Raw genomic sequence first — 14,929 nt, forward strand, 5'->3', positions numbered from 1 at the left:
CATGCTCATATCAAGTAGGAAAATAGGAATATGTGTTTTTAAATTTGTACAATATCTTTTTTTGAAAATGTTTTATTTATTTTTAGAGAGAGGGTCAGGGAGGCAGAAGAAGGGAAAGAAACATCAATGTGAGAGAAACACATCCATCGGTTGCCTCTTGTACACCCCCAACTGAATGTAGCCTCAGTGAGAGGCCCCCGCCCACAACCCAGGCATATGCCCTGATTGGGATTCCAACCCAAGACCTTTTTTGGTTCTCAGGTTGGCACTCAATCCACTCAGCCATACCAACCAGGGCTAGACTTGTATAATATCTTAAAGACTTAAAGGAAAAACAACAGCTTGATTAAATAATACATTAACTGAAAATTCACTCCAGTTATGGTAAACTGCCACTCCGTAAGAGAACCACATGACTTATTTCTGAGTACCATAGAAGGAGCTAGTCTTTGAAAGGGGGAGGTTAACCTGAATTAAAGAAAGGAAGAGAAAAGTCCTGCAGTAAACAGTGGGGCAGCTTATTTCTGGGATGACACCGAGCCTTTATTCACTCAAAGTCTGCCTTTATTAGATTCTTTTCTGAATTAGGGCTCTGCAATGGGCACTATAGGGATATAAAAAATAGGAATATAAAGATAATAGCAAACATGATTTGTTTATATATGTTGTTTATATATATATGTTGTTTATATATACCTAAAGAGTTTTGGGGGAAATGAAACAGCCTAAAATACCTAAAGAATTGTAGTTTCAGAAGTATATTATAAACTATGTGCAGGTGCTAAAGAACGGAAAATTAGAAAATGACCATTATGAATGGGGGTTAGTCAGGAAAGGTTGCTTAGACAGTGCTGTGGTCTGAATGTGTGCCCCCCTCAAAATTCATGTTGCAATCCTAACACCAAAGTGATGGTAGTAGGAGGTGAGTCCTTTGGGAGGTGATTAGGTCATGAGGGTGGAGCCCTCATGGATAGGATTAGTGCTCTTATCAAAGAACTCTCTAGCACTTCTAGCTGTGAGGACTCTTGAGGGGCTAGCTTTGAGCCACCTCTCACTAAAATGCAACTATACTGGCCCCTTGTTCTTGGATCTTCTGGCCTCCAGAACTGTGAGAAATAAATTTTTACTACTTATAAACTACCCAGTCAGTGGTATTTTATAGTTGTAGCAGCCCAGAAAAAACTAAGAGAGATAGGATAATTCAAGCTAGATTAATGAAGTAACGGAAGGGAACCCAGTTTTTCAGGACATAAAATTGAGCAGAACATAAAATTCAACCAAGCAAGACTTCAGTTAGTTTATCAAATCTATTTCCTGATTCACATGAAGTTTCAGAACACCAGAGATAAAGAGAACATTTAAAAACTTCTAGGGAGAAAAATCCGCTGAGAAAGAATCTGGCATTAAAATGACATTGGACTTAACAACAATTCTGAAAGTTAGAAAACAACGAAGAATTGTTAGAAAACAAAATCATTAAGAAAAATGATCCACGCTAGAATTCTATACCCATCAAATTATCATTAAGTACAAGGGAAGAATAATGATATTGGGCAGAAGTCTGCACCAATGTGAGCATTTTAACTGCCATGAGGCTGTGATTCTTTGAAGAGGCCCAGGTAGACCACACTGGGAGACCTAGTGGAAAGGCCCTGAAACTGCAGAATGCTGACAGTCCCCAGGGGCTGCAGATGCTTCCCCTCCCCCTCCAGTCTGAATGCAACCTCGGTGAGAGGCCCCAGGCCACAAATGCCCAGCTGAGCCTTTCCTCTACTCCTGTCTTCCAGAAACCAGGAGACAGTAAGTGGGTATCGTGGCATAAAATGCCTCTAAGTTTCAAGTAGGTTTGTTACACAGCAATGCCAATGGAAGAGTTACTCAGAAATTTTAGTCTATGAATTGTAGTCCACGAAAATGAGGGACTAAACCGAGAAAAAGAAAAGCTTTAGAGGCAGGAAACATAAGATTGGAAAGAGGCAAAAAAAAATCAGCAGGAGGATATAGTTGGGCCTGCAGGCCTAGAGGGCACTGGTCCAAGTTGGAGCAAGAGCACAGAAGTTCCAAGAGCAAGCAGGCTAAGAAGGTAACGAACTAATAAAATACATACTATATTTTACTCATCAAATACGATTTTAGTGCTTTCTCTGTGTCACAAACTGATCTAGGCACTGGATACAACAGAGAATAAAATAGACCAAGTGTCTGTTCTCAGAAACTTGTGTTTTGGTGGAAGATGAGACAATAATGGAATACACTGTACTTATAAACATATATACATTTATACACACATACTTTTAGTTTTATATATTTATATTTGGTATGTTTGAATATTTTGAGTATTTTTTGTAATTAGCATGTAAAAATTTGTAGCTGACACATTAAAACTAAGCAAACAGAAAACCAAGGTAATTATTAACTCCAAGAAAAACAAGATGAATGTGCAGACAGCATACTGTGTGGTTAAGCTGATACTGATAACCAATAATACCTTGTGCCAGGTGCTGTGTTAAGTGCTTTTTATATATAGGTCCTCAGTCTCTAATCCAAAAACTTTGGAGCCATATGTGTTTCAAAAGTCAGAACTTTTCCCAGACTTTATAAAGGTAATACACTACATGTATATAGTCTTTATTATTTAAAATATCCAGTTGTGTCTGAGCAGTACCCTATAATCAAAATTAGATTTCTATGGTAAAATGTATGAAAATCCAAACTAAAAGGGATAAACAGAACTTTAAATAACTTGAGGTCATTCCAGGCAGCATTTGCCACCAAATGAATTATGAAAGAATTTTTCCATTTCAGAACTATATGGATTTCAGAGTTGTGGATAAGGGCCTGTGGACCAGAACTAACTTACCCAATCCAAACAACAAGCCTTTAAAATAGATCCTATTACATTCCTATTTTATACTTGAAGAACCAGAAGGAAGCACAGAGAAGCTAAGTGGCTTTGCCATAGGCCACAAAGCTATTGAGACTTACTTGGTCATAATATTATAAGCACTGAATATTTTAAGTGTAGTAGTAATACTTAACTTTTATAATGTCACACACACTCATGATTTTAATGAGGAATATTTTTATGTTTTGATATGGAAGAATTCAAGGTACCTGTGGAGAAAAAACATTCTGAATAGTGTGTGTGTAAAGCTGCCATTGAAATTTCCATGCGTGTGTGTGTGTGTGTGTGTGTGACATGTAAACAGCTAGACTGTCTCTGGGAGACAGCAGCAGAAGCTGGAAACTGCGGCTGCCCCAGAGGAGAGGAGCTGGGGGACTGGAAGGCAGTAGGAGAGAAATGTCTCTTTGTATTGTGTACCTTTTTGTACTATTTGAATTTTGTCCCAAGTAACTGAATTTGAAATGAAAAATTTTTTAATAATTTATTTTATTTTATTTTATTTTATTTTAATTGTTGTTCAAGTAGTTTTCTGCCTTTTACTCCAATCCCAGCCCAGCCCCAGCCCTCCCCACCTCCCTCCTGTTTCCTCCCCCCACTTGTTTATGTCCATGTGTCCTTTATACTTGTTCCTGCAAACCCTTCCCCCAAAACTAAATTTAAAAGTAGTAAAAAGATAGATACCAAAATGTCAGTACTGCCTATTTAACTCTGACTGCTGAGATCTTCTATTTTCTTCTTTTCTGTTTTCTACATTTTCTACAATGAACATGGGTCAGTTTTAGAATAGGAGAGGAGAAAACCTTCTTTTGGGAGTATGTATATTCTTTACTTCAACTATATTTTTCTTACTAATTTGGTATCTAGGGTTCTATGACTGTAGACATGTCTGTCTACTTAGCTGGAGGTATAAAAACTATTTACATGTAAAACTGGTTATATCATAGAAGAGTTTTCAGTCTATTAAACAAATATCTCATAATAAAATTTAAACTGTTTTCCAAAATGATAGTAAGTCTTTCCACAAAATTTCTTTCCTCTCATTATTATTCATCTAACTCACTTTCAGGAGATTCAAGTGTCAACTCCAAAACACTGCTACACAATTGTTCGCAATGCAAATATGAGCTTGGACAGGCGAATATGAGCTTGGAAATATCCCAGTATGCGTCCTATGAAAATCTGCACTTATGTTGAGAAAAACGAACAAAAGGTAATGAGTCAGAGACTATTTCTTAGGACTGAAGCAAAGGTAGTCCCTTTGAAAGCTTTCCTCTTAAATCTATGGTTAAATATACGGACTCGTTTCCTTGAACAGGGAGGATTTAGGTTCCTCCCGGAAACTTAAGGGTTACCAGGGAGTTGTGTCCTTAAAAGACCCAAACAGCAGACCGGATGAGGTCAGTGCACTCAACACTACTGAGCCGGAACAGTAACTTCTGGGGGAAGGAATTGGAAGGAACAAGAAACGAGGACACAGAAAGGGGAGGGGGGGGGCCACTGTTAGTGTGGGTGTTAGTAGAGGAAGCTGAGTAAGTAAGTGACGTGCAGCGAGGATACCAAAGAAACTGAAAATGAGAAATAGGAGGACCGGGAGAAAAGAAGAACAAATTAATGAAGAAGACAAAGGGAAAGGAGGAACCATTCACAAGAGAGAGAACAGGATAGAAAAGACATTTCTAAAAAAAGTAAAATAAAATTGTACTAAGATAGGGGACTATTGAAACAAAAAGGGGAAAACCAACAGTATAACTAATGAGACAGAAAAAAATTAGATTTTACAGACTCCCCTGTATAACTTACCAATATAACCTACCAACAACCAATATAACTTACACATCAAAAGGAACCACTCAAACAGATTCGGCTTAAATGTAAAACTGAAAATTTGAGGATCTCAGAGGGGAGGGGGTTGTGGGGCTAGGTGAAAAAGATGAAGGGGTTAAGCAAAAAAAACAAACAACAACCCCAAAACAAAACTCATAGACAGACAACAGTATGGTGATTATCAGAAGGAAAGTGGGGAGAGAGGTAGAAGAGGGTAAAGGGGAGATAAGTGGTGAGGGAAGGAGACTTGGCTTGAGATGGTGAACACACAATGCTATATACAGATGATGTATTATAAAATTGTACAGCTAAAATCCATATAATTTTATTAATGTCACCCCAATACATTCAAGTTTTTTAAAAAATAAAAATTTCAATTTATAACAAAACCACTCTGATTAAATCTTTTTACTAGTTGAATCCTTATTCAACTAGTTATTTAATTTTATTTTTGAGAAACATTTCAAATTTTTATTTTATTAAAATTTGTTTTGTTTTGTTTTCAATGACAGTTGATATACAATATTATGTTAGTTTAAGGGGTATAACCCAGTGATTGGACATTGTATAAGTTAGTGATCACCTGATAAACCTGGTTCCCATCTGACACTGTAGAACCATGTGAGAACACAGCATAAATGCAGCAATAACATCTCATGCAGGTTGGGAACCCTTAGCATGCAGGCCGAATCTGACCCTGAGCATATGTCATCATAGAGGGATTTCTAAAAGGAGTTACACTGTATTTCATGATTCCAATTGCAAAGAAACCCCCCAAAACAAAACAAAAAACACTGGGGCATTAAAACCCTTAATGGTAATATGGCTAAAGGCCACAAGATGGTGATAGTACACCCAAAATTACACACACACACACACACACACACACACACAACCATCCCCTTGCCAATTTTCCTAAGCAAAAAATTGGCTCAGTGGAGAGGCGGTGGTGTGAGGAAGAGAAGAGATTTGAATATCTAACTAACTTTAGATGGTAATCAAAACACTTCTTGCAACAAAACTTGGAAGTATTTTTCTTTTTGGTTTCTCTTTCTTCCCAATTAAAAACATAAGCAGTACTTTTAAGACTGGCCAACACTGAGGAAATGATTTTTCAACAACAGATACTCTGATTTTTTTGTTATCTACTGATAAGCAATACACTTAAACTGTTACCTTTAACTGTTACCTTTTGGGAAAATGTTAATTTTTTCCTCCAGCTCTATAAAATGAACTTCCCCTGAAGAGTAAGTGAAGATTTTATTTCCTTGACTGCAGTTTATTTCCTTACTCATTAAGGGTTAATCCCTTACCTTAAATTGGTGTGTCATTTTATGTTAATAATGACTCATATTGATGTATGGATACATTTAACTTTCTAACATGTGAAGGCACATGCACATACCTTTTATCTGCTACTTAAAACAGAAACAAAATTCAGTTGGGGGAATAAGCTAGAACCTGGGCCTAAAATACCAAAGAAGTAAGTAAAGGGAAAACAGCCTAAGTTTTTTTAAACTCCATAAGACTCTATTTCCATAAACAATATTAGTTATTAGAAATATTTTTCTATTCAGCATCAAGTAAATTCTTAAAACAACTTTAAGTTCTAAATATTGACCTGAAGTAAATACTATATAATAGAATATCATAAAAACACTCTTATATTTGACTCTGTAATTCAACATCAAAGATTTTATCTCAAAGAGATTCACATGAAGAAGTATAAGGGTATTTATTATAGCATTATTTATAGAAAGAAATATTGGAAACACCATAGTAGGGAATTGAACAAATAAATTATCAGACATCCATAAACTGAAATGATATGTAATTATTTAAATTATGTTTTTCAGAGCATTGTCATATACTAGTGAAGGGAGTATAAAAATGAAACAATCTTTTTGAAAGAGCAATTTGGCCCTGGCCAGTGTGGCTCAGTGCACTGAGTGCCGGCCTGCAAACCAAAAGGTCACTGGTTTGATTCCCAGTCAGGGCACATGCCTGCATCTTGGGTCAGGTTCTTCATTTGGGGACGTGCAAGAGGCCACTGATTGATGTTTCTCTCACACATCACTGTTTCTGTCCCTGTCTTTCTCCCTCCCTTCCCCTCTCTCTAAAAAGTAAATAAATAAAATATTTTTTTAAAAAGAAAAGGCAATTTGGTATTATCTGTCTAAATTGTAAATGGGTATACTGTTTGATTCAACATATCTGTGTCTAGAAATTTATCCTGAGGAAATAATTTGACAGATAGGCAAATATATATGGACAAAATGTTCACTGATTCAGCCTACCACAGATGACTGTCAGAAAGAGTTCTATCAGTATGCAGGAAAAATTCTTCATGACCCCCAATCCTTCTTTCTCCACTCAGTTCTTCCAATTTCAAGGAAAGAGAAGCTGGTGAGAGGGGTGACTTATATCCCATATTAGTCAGTGGTAACTCTGTATTTATAGGATCTTTAAAACAAGTACATTTTTAACCAGCTAAGGTGAATAAAAACATAATTAAAAGCTGTCCAAAAAAAGGAAAGAGAAGCTTAACATTCTTTAGGAGGATCAAGCATGAGGAGAAGAACATAGAAAGTTCATATTTTGGGCTAGTGAACAACAAGATTAGTGGTGACAGCCTAGGAAGTGAAGCACACTTAAGACTCACTTGATGAAATAATTCATTGCACATCTAAAGTGTGCTATTATCATACATAAAAGAAGGCTACAAAATAGAAGATGTCTCTGAGTCAAAGAATTTACAATCTAATGATTGCCCTTGCAATAAGCATTTAAAATAGAGGGGAAAATATGACAAAGCAGCCTGGATTTTTATACAATGCCTACTTTGGAACAGATTATGAGAATCCAGTCTAAGACTGACACAAACAAAATAGGTTAGGCCCTGGCTGGTATGGCTCAGTGGATTGAGTGCTGGCCTGTGAACCAAGAGGTCACTGGTTCAATTCCCAGTCAGGGCACATACCTGGGTTGTGGGCTGGTTCTCTGGTTGGGGGTGTGGGAGAGGCAACTGATTGATGTTTCTCTCCCTCTCTTTTTCCTTCTCTTCTCCTCTCTCTAAAAATAAATAAATAAAATCTAAATTTTTTTAATTAAAAAAATTGATCTCCTACTGTAGTTACATAATCCCCATGGGGAGTGATGAATTGGGGCCATCTCTCTGCAGGTAAAAATTTGATTTTATTCACTGTGTAAAGTAATACATATGTTCTAGAGACACTGTCAATATCTAATAGCTTCCAAATGGTGTACCATTTGGGTAGGATAAAAATATAAGCTTCCATAGGCAAATATAAGTTTGCTTTGAGAATTGATTTTTTTATTTCTTGGTATACTAACCCAACCTACTGCATCATGTTGGAAAAAGATAAACACCTTCAGTTCTTTGCCCTTTAGATGATAAAAGTAAACATCTTTCTTTCTTATGAGGTAGAATATTTAGGTTTCAGGCCAGAAGGGACTACTAGGAAGTAGGGTTTTGAAGAGTGTACTATGTAAGGAAAAATTAATATAAAATATATAAACCTTTATTATGTTTTATTTTTTAAATCTTTACTGTATTTTTTCCAATTACATTTATCCCCCTTATACCCCTCCCCCAGCAGTCACCACACTGTTGTCCATGTCCTTGAGTCCTTTTTTCTTTTTGCTCAATCCTTCCACACCCCAACCTCTCCTCACCACTAGCTGTCATCTGCTCTCCATCTATTAGTCCGTCTCTGTTTTGCTTGTTAGTTCAGTTTGTTCATTAGATTCCACATATGAGTGAAATCATATAGTATTTGTCTTCTTCTGACTGGCTTATTTCACTTAGCATAATGTTCTCTAGGTCCATCCATACTGTCACAAAAGGTAAAATTTTCTTCTTTTCTATGGCCAAATAGTATTCCATTGTGTAAAAATATATAAACTTTTATTATGTTTTAATTCAGCAAGTATGTGTAGAGTCTCTATCATGTGCAAGGCCTCCAGGGAGTAAAGAGATGAAAAAGAAATAGTTCCTATACCCGAAGAACTAGTTTCCAGTCTTCTAGGAACAATAATCAGAATATGTCAGGAACAGATATGTGTCATGGACAGATACAAAATTCTCTGGGGGTCTAGAGTTGGGCATATTGGCAAAGGCTTGGGTGGAAGGTAGCGAAGTGAAGCATACCTTGCAGGATGTAGGTCCTTGACTTCCAGAGAAGCAATGAGAGGATGGATCTGGCAGGAGCACCAGGATGAACAAGGGCACACAGGTAGAACAGTTTGGACACATTTTAAGAGAAGTGACTAAATCCATTCTTAGTGGGATCTGGGGTCTATACAACTTTAGGACATTTGAAGTAAATCCCTATGGGAAAAATTCTAACAAAGTTAGAGTCAACTGAGGTTCTATTTAAACTCACCTAGAAAGATTAACAGAGTTCTGACAGGGGAATAGATGAAATGGAAAAGTAGTTGAAAATATTGAAGCGAGATACCCCTTCCCAAATATGCATGCCCATATCTACATATTATCCTGAAAACCCAGCTGAAAAGCATTGTGAGAGAAGGGAATTTTTGGTTTAGCAAACTGTATGTATTGACTTGTTATGTATTGACCTGTGTGGCCGTAACAGTTCTGGTAAATGAGATGGTGGCTATCATAGATTTTAAAAAATGGGTTGAGCAGGCAGCTTTGGCTCTCTGAGCACATATGAATTTAACAGACACAATGACAGAAATAGATCTAGCCAAAAACAAAAATGGAAGTGAATCTCAGAAAAATGATTCTATTAAAAATGAACTAAAAAATGAAGTAATGGTCTGCCACTTCTTCCTCCACCTTCTCATTCTCTGCCCTCCCCTTCCTGCACAAATCAATCCAAAGCCATTGCATGGGGCCATGCAAGGTGGGTGTCTATGGTAGGGGTGTGAAGCCATTGTGGTCAAGAAGTGTGAGGAGAGCATCTGAAAAGAGGTCAGCTTGGTGCAGGTGTCAGAGTCCAAGCGGTGGGAGAAGGGCATCTGTATGATCTGACTGGGACGAAGAGGGTGTCTCTACAAGGAGGGGGATACCTGTGTGCTATCCTGAGCAGAGTGAGAAAGGAGTTTCTGTAGAGAGGCATCCTGGTGCCAGGTGTTGAAGCCCAGTGGGGGTGAGATTGCTATCCGCATGGGGCATGGAAAGGGGAGAAGAAGAGAGGAGGTGTGGCATGGGTGCAGAGATCAAGATGGGTGACTAGGGCATCCATGAAGGAAGGGCATCTGGCACAGGGGGTCAGACCAGGGTGAGGAGGGTGACTATGCAGGAGGTGGTTCAGCTCAAGGCATTGGAGCCCCAATAGGATGCAGAAGGTTATCTGGGCAGAGCAGCAGCTCAATGCAGGGTGAGGAGGGCGTCCAGACTGGGGGGAAGGGACAATCACAGGAGACTGTGTACAGAAGGCTTGATCATGAGTAAGCAGTCATGTTAAAGATAATGGGAATCGGGTTTCTCATTAGTAGAAATGGTAGTTACATAGATGAAAAGTGAAAAAATAAGAATAAATTAGTTGGGCCCTGGCTGATGTGTCTCAGCAGATGATGAGTGCTGGCCTGCAAACCAAAGGGTTGTTAGTTCAATTCCCAGTCTAAGGCACATGCCGGGGTTGCAGGCCAGGTCCCCAGTAGGGGGTGTGGGAGAGGCAACCACACATTGATGTTTCTCTCCCTTTCTTTCTCCCTCTCTTCCCCTCTCTAAAAATTAAAAAAAAAAATGAATTAATTTGTGTTGGATTGGAATTGGAGATATCTCTGTAAACCCATGATTTTGAATATATAGATAGATATAGAAATAAATATAGAAGTAAATGTGTGCTTGTGTAAGCATATATGAAATACACATATGTATTTATTCAACATACATACATATATTTCATAACAGCCCTAGCTCTGTTCACTGTAAGAGCCTGATAACAGTGACACCTGAATATAATGAGAACCCCTAAGACTGAGATCTTAGTTTCTTTTCTTCTTAAAGATTTCATTTTATTTTTAAAAAAGATTTTATGTATTTATTTTTAGAGAGAGGGGAAAGGAGGGAGAAAGAGAAACATCAATGTGTGGTTACCTCTCGCACATCCCCTACTGGGGACCTGGCCTGCAACACAGGCATGTACTGGGAATCAAACCAGTGACCCTTTGGTTTGTAGCCATCACTCAGTCCACTGAGCCACACCAGCCAGGGCTGAGATCTTAATTTCTAAATGCCATTCTCCACCAAAAGGAACAAGAGCTCTTTGGAGAAATGGCTGTTTCCAGGGTTGGGGCAGAGAAAGTACAAAATAATCCTGGACAACCTTGAGGAGCAAGCCAGAAAAAATTAAAAGAATGATGGGGACATGTCAGAAGGAAAAAGAAACCAACTTGAAGGAGATTCCATTGACCAAATGTAGAACAGTTAGAGTATCAAAATAATGACAGTAATGGATTATAATCCACTGAGTAAAATAAAAATTCCTTAGCCAATATGGACATAAATAAATAAAAACAGGAAGTTTGGTGAACAATGGGGTATTTACATAGCCTCAAAGTATTTCCTCAACAAAATACTTACCAAGGTGGGGAAAGAGTAACTTTAGAATGGAAAAGCCTGGTGGACACTACCTTAATCAAATTAACACCATCAGTAATGGGACAAATTAAAGTCACGTGCCACCTACTCAGAGGCAATGAGAACAATGGGCCACTTCTCTAACAGTGCTGCCAGTGGTGCACACCCTGAATGTGATCATGCAAAAGCCTCAGACAAACCCAAACTGAGGGACTTTCTACAAAAATAAGTGGCCTGTAATCTTAAAGAGTGTCAAGGTCATAAAAGTAAAGATTAGGGAACTGTTCAAGACTGAAGAATACTGAAGACACAACTAAATGCAATACATAACTTCTGGGCAGGATCCTTTTACTGTAAGAAGAACATTATTGGAACCACTGAGGATTAGACAGTAACATGTCAATGTTAAATTCCTGATTTTGAGAGTTGGACTGGGCTATGTAGACGAATGCTTCCATTAGTAAGAAACACACACCAGAAGTATTTGGTATGATGGGGCATTTTCACAGTTTAGGCTCTGCAGGAAGAAGACTCTGAGTCAGAGTTTGGTGTCCAGGATGTTTATTAGGGAGTGCCTCTGAGATTAACACCTGTGGTAGGGAGGAGAAGGAAGTAGGCTTAGGGGGAAGGAAAAGAAAGCTGTGTGTACGGAAGGCCCGGCATCCTCAACTGACCCTACAAGGCTCTTTGGAGATGAAATGGCTCTTCAGCATTGTCCCAAACCAGGCTGAAATGTCTGAGTTCTAAAACCATGCCTTGTCCTGGCTGGTGTGTCTCTGTGGATTCAGCACTGGCCTGCAAACCAAAGGGTCACTGGTTCGATTCCCAGTCAGGGCATGTGCCTGGGTTGTGAGCCAGGTCCCCAGTGGCAGGTGTTCAAGAGGTGATCACACATTGACGTTTCTCTCCCTCTCTTTCTCTCTCCCTTCTCCTCTCTCTAAAAATAAACAAATAAAATCTTTAAAAAAATTAAAATCATGCCTTGATTAGTCATTGGATGTGGGTTGTCCCCAAAAGAGTGTGTGAGCTTTGATGAGGCATCTCTCTGCAGTTGTAGGAGCTGGTAACTGAAGGCTGTCTGCCAGACAGTATTCCGAGTAGCTGGGACAAGAAGTCCTCTTGCAAAGGGAAATTGCAGCGGCTCATCTCCCTCCATGTTCATTCCCTGTGCTGTTGTCAGATCCACTTTTCCATATATGCTGAGGAATAGCTGCTCCAGGTTTCTGATGAGCCTCTCCTCCCGGGGGAACTTAGAAGAAAAGCCTTCATTGCTGCAGCTGTTCTTAGATTTGCAGTTAAAACTTAACAGCCTCCTTCCTTTCTAAATGTCTCTCATTCTCAGCTTCACTTCTCTTGGCCTTGGTGACTTACCTGCGGACATCATCTAGATTCTCATCTCAAAGAGGTATGAGTTCCTAGTTGCCATATCCTTGCTCCAATATCCATTTGCCATTGCAATGGGGCAAGAGAATAACAAGAAGCAGTAGATTGTTTAAGTGCTAAAATATTCTTCCCTACTCTTTTTGTACAATAGCAGACCTAACTCCTCCTGATTGGGGTTAACACTCCTGCCAAGATTGTTTCTCTACTTTCAGCCCACTTGTCCCTGGTGGAAATATTCCCCTTTTAGAAATCAGATCCTCTAACCCTGCAGAGCCCTGAATAGAAGGAACAGGAAGCATAAATTCCTGAAGGCATTGTTGGGAGTGATGATAAAGAGGACCACTCCTACTTCCATATTTTGCTTTACAGACTCATGTAGAGGGGTGCACAAAAGTAGGTTTACAGTCATGAGCATGCAAAATGCAGAGTTTATTCTTGTCTTATTTATTAATTGTATTATTTTTCCATACAAACAACTGTAGCCTACTTTTGCCCATCCCTGTGTTTTTCCTGTTGGGAACACAGCACCATATAAAGATCTTTGATTTGATAGGTTTAATGTATCCTGCAAGATGGCACTCACAGAGCATTGCATTCTAGCTAACATTCAGCTGTGCTTTCAGCGAGACATTTCGATGCTCTATTAGGCCAGGAGCGTTAGGAAGCTGCAGTAGCTGATACTACCAGTAGATACCATATCATGAGTCCATTCTCACACCTTCTTTGCTTTAAATTGGGTCCCCTAGTCTGATGCAATATTATGTAAGGTCCCTTACTGGTGAATCAAACATTGTACAAGCCCAGGGTGAGGCCTGAAGGTAAGGCCCTTACCCAGAATGTCTCCATTCCTGTCAGAACAAATCACAGGCCCTTTAAGGGTAGAAGGGATCCAAAATAATCAACTTGCTGCCAAATGATGGGTTGGTCTTCTTGAGGAATGGTGACATTATCAGGAGCTCAGCATCGGTCTCTTTTGCTGTCAAGTTGGACATTTGCCAGTGGCAATAACTAGATCAACCCTGATAAGTGGGAACCCATGCTGTTGGTCCCAGAATAGCCTCAGTATCTTCTATTATGGCTACTTTATTTGCTTATCCATTGTGCCAGAAATAGTGTGGTCAGGGACAGAGGCAGAATCAACTGGCTGAAGTCATTTTATGCATGATGAATTTATACCTGCCATTTTGCTTTCTTTTCTATATGCCATATCCTTTTCTTTTTCTATTTCTATGTCATTGCCTTCTTTTGTATTAAAAAGATATTTGGGTTGCTTTTAGAGACAGGAAGGGAGAGAGAGAGACATTGATGCAAGAAACATCAATTAGTGCCTCCTGTATGCACCTGGACTGAGTGGGGATCGAACATGCAACCTAGGTATGTTCCCCGTCTGGGGACTGAACCTTTTGGTTATGGGATGACACTCCAACCGGGTCACACTGGCCAAGGCAAAGATATTTTCCAATGTACCATTTTAATTCCCTTGTCAGTTCTTTATATATATGAATTAACTCTTAATTCTTAACAATCTACTTCAGAATAACAACAACTTAATTTCAAAAGTATACAAAAGTTTTGCTCCCAAATAGTTCCATTCTCTTCACCCTCTGTTTTCTTTGCTTGTACCTTTATTGGTTGTCCATCTATTTTTTCACCAAATGACACTACGTATTTTTTAAATCCTCACCTGAGGATATTTTTAATTATTGATTTTAGAGAGAAGAAGAGAGAGAGAAAACATCAATTGGCTGCCCATAGCATGCACCCTGCAACCCAGGTATGTGCCCTGACCAGGAAACAAAGCCACCACATTTTGGTGTATGGGACAAAGCTCCGACCACCCCACCAGGCCTAAGTGACACGATGTTTTATTAACTATCTCCACAATGCCCTACAGGTCAGGTGCTCCTGGTTGTCACTTTGATCTTGCCACTCATTATCCTAATTATGTCTACATGGTTTCTGACAGGTGCATGATGTCATCTGGCTCAATTATTTCTGGATTGTATGATCTCCACTGATAATAGGAGCTCAGCTTTAGAATGGCATCTCCTACTACAAGTCCAGCCTGCAAAATCGAGCCACCACTAAACTTCATAGTGATGCAGGTGCCCTCTCACCAATTCATTCTTTTCTTTTTCAGAGAAAAGGGAAAGGAGGGAGAAAGAGAGGGAGAGAAACATTGATGTGTGACAGAAACATCAGTCGGTTGCCTCTTGCACACCCCCCACCTGGGACCTGGCCTG

Source organism: Phyllostomus discolor, chromosome 1 (assembly GCF_004126475.2).
Source record: "Phyllostomus discolor isolate MPI-MPIP mPhyDis1 chromosome 1, mPhyDis1.pri.v3, whole genome shotgun sequence".
Classification (NCBI taxonomy): Eukaryota; Metazoa; Chordata; class Mammalia; order Chiroptera; family Phyllostomidae; genus Phyllostomus; species Phyllostomus discolor.